This window comes from Cydia pomonella, chromosome 11, assembly GCF_033807575.1.
Source record: "Cydia pomonella isolate Wapato2018A chromosome 11, ilCydPomo1, whole genome shotgun sequence".
NCBI classification, from domain to species: domain Eukaryota; kingdom Metazoa; phylum Arthropoda; class Insecta; order Lepidoptera; family Tortricidae; genus Cydia; species Cydia pomonella.
In genome coordinates, this window is record NC_084713.1 from 3,134,885 (window position 1) to 3,143,366 (window position 8,482).

Below are 8,482 nucleotides of genomic sequence, written 5' to 3' on the forward strand. Positions count from 1 at the left end.
TCTGCAATGTCAATGCTGTCGGGAGCCACTAATGCACAGCCAAATAATGCACAACCCAGGAATGTACAGCCCAATAATTGGCGTCCATCATGGACGCCAATTATTGGGCTGTACATTCCTGGGTTGAGCATTCTCGGGCTGTGCAAGTTTGGTCCGGGGCGATAATACGAAGCCACTCTTTTCACAGGGCAATAATGTACGACCCTATAATTCGCGTCCACTAATCTGAGTCCCTTGGCTTTCAATTATCGGGCTGCGCATTATTGGTACGGGTCGAGAATGCTCGACCCAATAATGTACATCCCAATAATTGGAAGCCAAAAACCAGAGACATTTTTTTTTTTAAGACAGCTGTCAAAATTAGTAGGGACGTTCTGACATGAGCTCTTGACAGTTTAAAAATAATCGGTTTTTTCTAGTGACATCTTTCAATGATATTGACAGTGTTGACACTTGTTGGTTTACATTACGCTTTGTTATCATCTTTTTATTTTTAATGTATGGTTTTCAAGAGCTCTAATACTTGTAATGTATGCATGAAATCATATGGCAAGAGAACCTAAATCGTTTTGGAACTATATGAACTCTAAAAGAAACAGTAGAGGTACGGAAAAAATATTATTTAATGGAACCTTTGTCCGGTAAACAAGTAGTGAATTTGCTAGGTTTTTTCACTCTGTATACAGTGTGAAGGTGTGGAAAGTTGGAGGTAAGCGCCGCAGCCCGCAATAGTCGCAGCGGGCACCGAGAAGAGCGCTGTAGGGGTTCAGGTTATGACAGGCTAGATATACAAGACGTGCGACGAGCCCTTCAACAACTTCAAGCCAAAAAAATCTTCTGGTCCGGATGGTATTCCCTCGTGCGTATTTAAGGACTGTAGAATTGTGCTGGCGGAGCCGCTATTGCACCTCTGTTTCAAGCTAAAAGTATTCCTAGAAATTTATAAAATTACTTGAGTGATAACCAGTACTGATAGGTGGATCAGGAGATAAGGCAGAGGGTTTCGACTTTCGAACGACAAGAAGTTCGGCCAGCAATCTTCTTAGTCACGTAGTGCAGATAATATGTATAGTGGGTAGCAGGAGTCAAACTGATAATGGTTACTTTGACTTTAAAGACACTAGATCTGGTTGATAATGACTTGTTGCTGTCAAAGTTAGCAGGCTTTAGTTTTACCCCACACTCACTTAATTTTTTTGCAGACTACATGAGGGAAATACAGCAGTATGTAGATTATGAAGAGCACAGATTGAATCCAGCAGTGACATGGGCCATTTGTTCAATAGAATATCTTGGTTATATGGAGATTGGCTGAGAAAGCAAGGTGTATGCTACAAGGTGCAGGTTTCTGCAAAATATATATGGGTGAGTCCATTAAGACAGCTGTTTATCTGAAAAACAGGGACTGGGTCATTGGTCAATGGGTCATACACCATCAAAAACTCAATCTTAAGAGCAAAACTACAAAAGGATGCATATGTTGGTGGATCCCCTTAATACAAAGAAACATAACACTTTCAGAAAATATATATTCTCTAATTATAATGCATGATATGATAAATTTACAATGGTCATGTAACAACATTGTTACCTGACAGGCAGTCTTCCACACATGTACCTTAATTAATTTAAATAATTATAGTCCGCTTTTTTCAGATTTCCTCAGTTTGAGGTTTTTTAGATTACCTCAATCAAAATAATTTGTAGGTTCGAAAAATTCTAATCTTAAAAAACAATGCTGAGGTCAACACTGGTGAGTGTCAAATGGCAGGTGGATGTCAGCAATTTCAATAAAATATTTATAAACATGTTAAACCTTCTTTGTACTTCAGTGTACATTTTATAGAAACCTGTGTACCTCTCCGTGAAATGAGATATAGACTCAAAACAAATGCAGGTTTTTTTTATATACCACATCGGTGGCAAACAAGCATACGGCCCACCTGATGGTAAGCAGTCACCATAGCCTATGGACGCCTGCCAGCAAACAAAAAGTCTTCTGGAAATCGATTTTCACTCATGTTGTCTCGGATATGAGTGAATATGGTATTGATACATTCAGTGTAATTCCCTGAACACAAATATATGAGATGACAACGGCGAAAGTGGTAGGGGTTATTATATACATACCCACGCTCGTAAAACATTACCCTCCTCCTGACACAGTCGGGTAAAAATATGTTTTCAGTAACAAAATAGTATTTTTACCCGACTACATCAGAAAAATGTCTATTTATTTGGCACGCCCTACAGCTCAAACGGCTGGACGGTTTTTGACATATGAGTTCTGGTTGAATTCGTCAGAATTTTGGTAGTGACAGGCTATATACATTTTCAAAATGGCGCCCGCTAATGAAAAAACGGGGGGGGGGGTCTTACCATAGCAATATGGGTACCAAATGAAAGTTACCTAGTGAAATGTTCTTTCAAAAATATATGTGAACAGTCGGGTTTTTTGTGTTGCAGTTTAATATTAATATTTTTTGATAAATCTGGTTAATTATTTTTTATCATTATAAAGAGGATATTAACAGTCACATAGCGAAGAGTCTCGATCAACACCTTGAGAGACTTTCGCTAGGTGGTTGTATCAAGGGTCAGATGCAGAAGGCGATGATCTTGGACACGGAGCGGATAGTCCGCCGGTTCCTCTCTCTGCGGCCATGACCACCGGCAGCTTGGGCCCTGCCCCGCTACTGGCGGCACCCTAGGTTAAGTTTTTTATAATGTGTTTATATGTATTTTTGTATTCTTTTTGTATGGTTTTTTGTATTTTACTTTTATGTATAATCATATTATAAAATGTCTAACCTAAGACCCAAAATAAATAAAGAGATTAAGGGTGCCTTTCGACCAGAGATGTGCTATACTTGCTATGCTTTGTTATCATACATTTGAAACGCAGCTCCAGCTGCAGCTACGTTTCAAATGTATGATTGAAAACATAGCATAGCACATCATCATTTTGGGCTGAATGAACGCAACACGCGATCGACAGCCCGCCTGCTTCCGGCCGGGCGTCCCTACACTACATCTAGCATAGCACATCTCTCGTCGAAAGGCACCCTAATAATAAAAATAATAAAGACGTTTATTCAAAAAGTTTAAACATAGGTACATAATAAAAGTACACAATAATGCTTACAAACTAATTGAAAGGGAAAGTGGCTCAGCTAATGTCTACGCCAAATGGCCAAAATTGTTGAAAGTTTTCAACTAATTTGTTAGAGCAAGTATTGAAAAAGTTACAGTATGTTATATATTTGTTATCTAATCACAAAGCCCTGTTATTTGGTACCTCACATGGTATGCTTAAAGGAAAATAAAATAAAAGTTTGTACTGCCGACTTTATGACGTCACAGCAACTACCCCCACCACTTCGCGCTTGTCATCTCGTATATTTGTGTTCAGGCATTGACATATATCTAAGGACGGGCCTTACGGGCACTAAGAATGGTGCTAGTTTAGTGGTGTCACTCACGAGCCAATCCTGCAGTCTAACGCAACTAGTCGCGACCAATCGCGCATGTGATGCGAACTCATCAACAATTGGCGTTCTGGCGGTAGACTGTACGATGGGCTCGAATTCGTGTGCGTGACACCGCTTTACTACCCCATTCTTACCATTAAGGCCCGTCCTTAGATATATGTCAATGTGTTCAGGGCATTACACTGAATGCATCGATACCATATTCACCCATATCTGAGACGACATGAACGAAAATATAAATATAAATATATATATATATATATATATATATATATATATATATATATATATATGTTTGTATCTCTTTACCTTTGGCTATTACTACTTACGATTATAACGACGAAATGTCGGTGGTCCCTTCATCGTCGTTATATTATATCCGAAATCCATTGTATGTGGTTTCGTACCCTTTTTTAAGCCTAGGTCGTTTTAGGAATAGATGTACTGATTTCGTTGTCTGAGTACCCATAACACAAGCCTGCTTGGCTTACCGTGGGACTTAGTCAATTTGTGTAAGAATGTCCCTATAATATTTATTTATTCTATTAAAGGTTTACAGAGGTACACTGAATGTGCAATATAACTGCATACTTTTAGTGCGGTAGGTACAATGACAAGATTTCATAGCTCAACCCGCCATCCTGACGCTCACCTATAGTGATACATATTAGTCAATTGTAATGTATAGTTATGAAAGTAAATTAAAGTTCATGTTGCACAGATAAAATCACTTTAAACAACGTTTCTAATGAAAATAAATCTCAAATTTCAGGAGCTGATACAGGCAGCCAGAATGAGTCTGCTGGGTCGCCGGCGCCGGACGCGCGACGCGCGCCTCGGGCGTCTGACGTCTTCGTGTCTCTCGCCAGTTGCAGGGGAAGATGCGAATAGTTATAAAGGCGTGCATGACGTCGCTAAAAAATGATAGATATAATACTAATCTTGTTGCCCGAGGTATTCCTCAAGTTCACGGGGTAGATTACAGGTGTAGTGCATAATCCTTTACCATTTTGACGACCACTCTGGCCTAGTAGATAGTGATCCTGCTTATGAAGCCGATGATCCTGGGTTCGAATCTCGCGGTAACGGAATTTATTTTAGTGATGAGTATACAGATATTTGTAGCTGAGTCATGGAAGTTTTCTATGTGGGAATTATTCAATTTGTGTAAGAATATCCCTTTAATACTTGTTTATTTATTTTTCGTATTTTCTCGGAAACGTTGCTATTCGTCATGCTACTTCAGTCAACCTCAATACTTATTGTACTGAATGACCGAAAAAGCATGACACGTTCGTACGTTTTCGTGAAAATACGTTGGTAAAGGAAATTGCACTACATTTTTAAAACCTATTCACCTGTCAGTAAAATATGAAAAAGGAAAGTTCATGAGTTTCATAATTTTCTTTCCTCCAACAGCTTCCCATGGAGCAAATGTAAACCTTTTGTGCATGTCAATAGTTCTCAAATGGAATTGGTATAAGTCATAATATAATCGTAGATCAAAATTAGTACATTACGATATACTCATATAAGGAGTGTACCGAAAAAAAACTGTAAACTTCAAATGAAAAAAAAACTGATGCAGTTGAGAACAAATTAAGGTTTTTAGAATAACTACAATAAAAAGCGACTATTAATTTGGATAATTGTCACTTTTTTTTATTTGTTCTGTAGGAGTGATAGGCAGCTTGTTCCTAGCGCATTCAGTGGCAGCTTTTTACGGACCCGTTTTTCATATTTGCCTGCATCACCCCGTCACCTGCTGGAATTGTTAATGTTTTTTGGCTGTTTCATTCTTCTCTTTTAATACACTTTTGATTTGAGCCCAATAATAGTTGATAGAACGGCACTGCAGGACGTTTGGAGCTCGTACTCTATTCTATGTCAACTGCCAAATGCGATTTTTGTAGGAAGGAAATTGTATGATTTTCGATTTGGCCTAGAATGATTATTATTCCAAGATTAATAATTCTGGTTTTACGCTGTTCGACTTTACACCGGCAAATAAAAGAGATGCCTAAAAATATTAATCAACATCTCCAGAAATAATCATTTTCTAAAAATGCAACATTTTAAAATAAATTTAAGAAAGAGATCAACATTTAAACACACTTTTAGTGCTTTATAGGTTTCTAGAACATATAAGTCATTAAGTTACATTCTTATTTTGGTAAAAAAAATAGCAAAAACGTCTCAGAAAAAATTAAAATAATCATGTCCAAAAATTGCCAATTTTTGAGTTACTAATTTACTCAAACTTTAAAACTGAAAAAAAAAATACTTAAAAACATATTTTTTGTGCTTTTAACCTAGGTATGAGATACTTGCAACATAATCATTCTTACTCTGTCAATAAGAAATTTATACCTCTAATTAATTTTGAACCTACGAAAGTCTGACATCTTATTTTCACATTTATAAGCGAATTTGTTAATTAATTGTACTTAATGTTAAGTTTGTGTTAAATGTATTACTGTAAAGTTGTCCATTAGGTGAAATATATGTAAAAGTCGCTTCTAACAGAATACGCAAACGTGGAGTCACGGGACAGGCTTAGCCTAGTGTGACCCACAAAATTTATGTAATTTTATCTGATTTTTAAAAATAAAATTTTACTTTACAATCTGTACCTGTTATATACCTTTTTAGGGTTCCGTAGTCAACTAGGAACCCTTATAGTATCGCCATGTCCGTCTGTCTGTCTGCACCGGAAAGCTACCTATGTTTTTATAATAATTATCTGGTGCTTTATTTCATGCATGGTGTGAAATAATTTATTTTAAATACAGTCAAATTACGGGCATCTTACCAGTCTACCATAGGGCAAATCTGAAATGGGTCAAGGTCGGTGCAGTGACAAAAAAAAACATTTTACCTCCTTTTCTACATAATTAGGCGTAGTTCGCTGTCTTTTGTATGTTTCGAGTTTGCAATATTCTTACCCCCGGAGTTACACACAATGTTTTTCATCACACTTGCGAAGAAAAAAAACAAAATTTTAAGCGAAATAATTCTTAAATACGGTGACATATCATACATTCGTCCGATTTCTTGGAAGGTGAGGCATCGAAGGCACAGACCTATTCGGCATTCAGCCACGATTGAAAATTAAGTAAAAATATTTTAATCGGATGTTAAAATAATCAAATTAAATTAAATTATAAACGTCAGTATTTTAAAAGTAAAACTCATTTATGCTACTTGGTTTGTATGAATAAGTGACATAATTAAAGAAAAAAGCTATAACTCCCTAGGGCTATAACTCCTCCTTTTTTTCACAATCCATAAATCCCGCGGCAACAAAGTAGGCCTTTGTCCTTCAGCACACCTGCATGAAATAAGACCTTTTTCGAGCAAGTGTGATGAAAAGATTATTGTTGATTTTGGATTTCATACAATGGAATTAAAAAGACAGCGGCCTACGCCTAATTATGTAGAAAATGAGGAACCAATGAGAAATGATTTTATTATAAATTTGTATCAATGTATGTGTCATTACATAAAATTTACTTAATAACTATGTATTTCATATTTATTATAAATATATTACAAGGCGTTGTACCTATGTCGATGTTTACCCTTATATGCCCACCAATATAGCCTAATGTAGATTACCACTGCAAAGCCAGGAAGGCTAATCTTTAACACGTTGGCTGCCATAAACATCACCGGTGGGATCACGTAATCTTCTCTGGCCAGCTCTCTGGCTGTGTCGCTATGACCATCACCGGTGGAATCGAAAGCTTGTTACTTACATCTTTATTAACCTCAGTAATAGTCCGATGCTGGGAACACGAAAATTGTATGGGGCGTGGGAGGAACACTTTCGGTGAAGTATGGTGGGCAGCCAACGTGTTAATACTTCGTTTATTTTTGGTAGGCTTAATTTGGCTGCCCTTTTTAGGGTACCTTCCACGTACCTACCGTAATAGGGGACTACTACGTAAAAACCGTATGTAAAATAAAAGGTAAAAAAGACCTATTTCTAACTTAAGAGTTATTAGTATACCAGAGAGCCTACCGCGAACCACGTTCGACGTGTTGCCACTCTGTCGCACTTGTTAGTTCTTTCTTAAGTGTGACAGGGAGGCAACACGAACGCGCCCTAGCGCCCGCACGGTAGGCCCTCAAGTGTAACTGGGTCGCAGCTGAATTTTGTCCATAATGGCGGTGAATACTGAATACTTCATCAAATCATCATAAGAAGCCTGTCGAAGAGCCCTTGCTCTTTCCATACTCTTGGACGTAGCCATGTGCAAGAGTATGGAATAACAAACACTTTACGAAAAAGACTAAAATGACTGTCTACCAAACTTGTGTCTTGAGCATACTCTTGAAATGGCTGAAAACTGGACGTCGTACGCTATATAAAAAGAGAAAGATCCCCGCATTTTGCGAATTTCGATTTTCGCGGTAGGCCCCCAGGAACAAAGACGGAATTTACACCTGCCACGTGCGCTGCCTAGGTACGTATGGTATACTAAACATAAACATAACGTGGAAAGACAGGGTTACTGGGTACCAACGAAAGTGTACTGGAGATAGCTCAACTTCCTAATATCACCGCGCTTATGATCTGAGACCACGCTACTCAAACAAAAAACGCTTGCGGTGGCTAGGGCATGTGTAACGAATGGACAGTGGCGACAGCGACAGTGCTGATTAGGCTAGCGCAACGTAGGACGCCATTGCTCCGCTTTAACCCATAATAGACTGCGTAAAGCGTGATATGTCGGTTTAAAACGGAGTTTTGTTTCAAAAAGTATTTTATCTTAAAAAGTATTTAGAAGATACCTATCTAGTATTTCAAATACCATTTCCAGAGGTAGGTATCTTAAATTGTATCATTGATGTAAGTATAATTAACTGGATTCACTATCAGCCGGAAAAAATGGCCCCACAAAAGTAATGCTCGAACGGCTCGAGCACGAGTTTTGCTCCCAGTCTCATTTCGGCGGTCGACACGACAACTGTCAAACATGACGAAA

At 38.0% G+C, this 8,482-nt stretch overlaps 1 long non-coding RNA gene across 1 annotated transcript; it reads left to right on the plus strand.

The window, feature by feature from the left end:
- The first annotated feature begins 92 nt into the window (after positions 1-92).
- On the plus strand, positions 93-7,059 carry LOC133522647 (uncharacterized). Its single transcript, XR_009800097.1, has 3 exons — positions 93-604; positions 1,203-1,365; positions 4,264-7,059. It is a non-coding gene; the product is annotated as an uncharacterized LOC133522647 (long non-coding RNA).
- Positions 7,060-8,482: the final 1,423 nt, after the last annotated feature.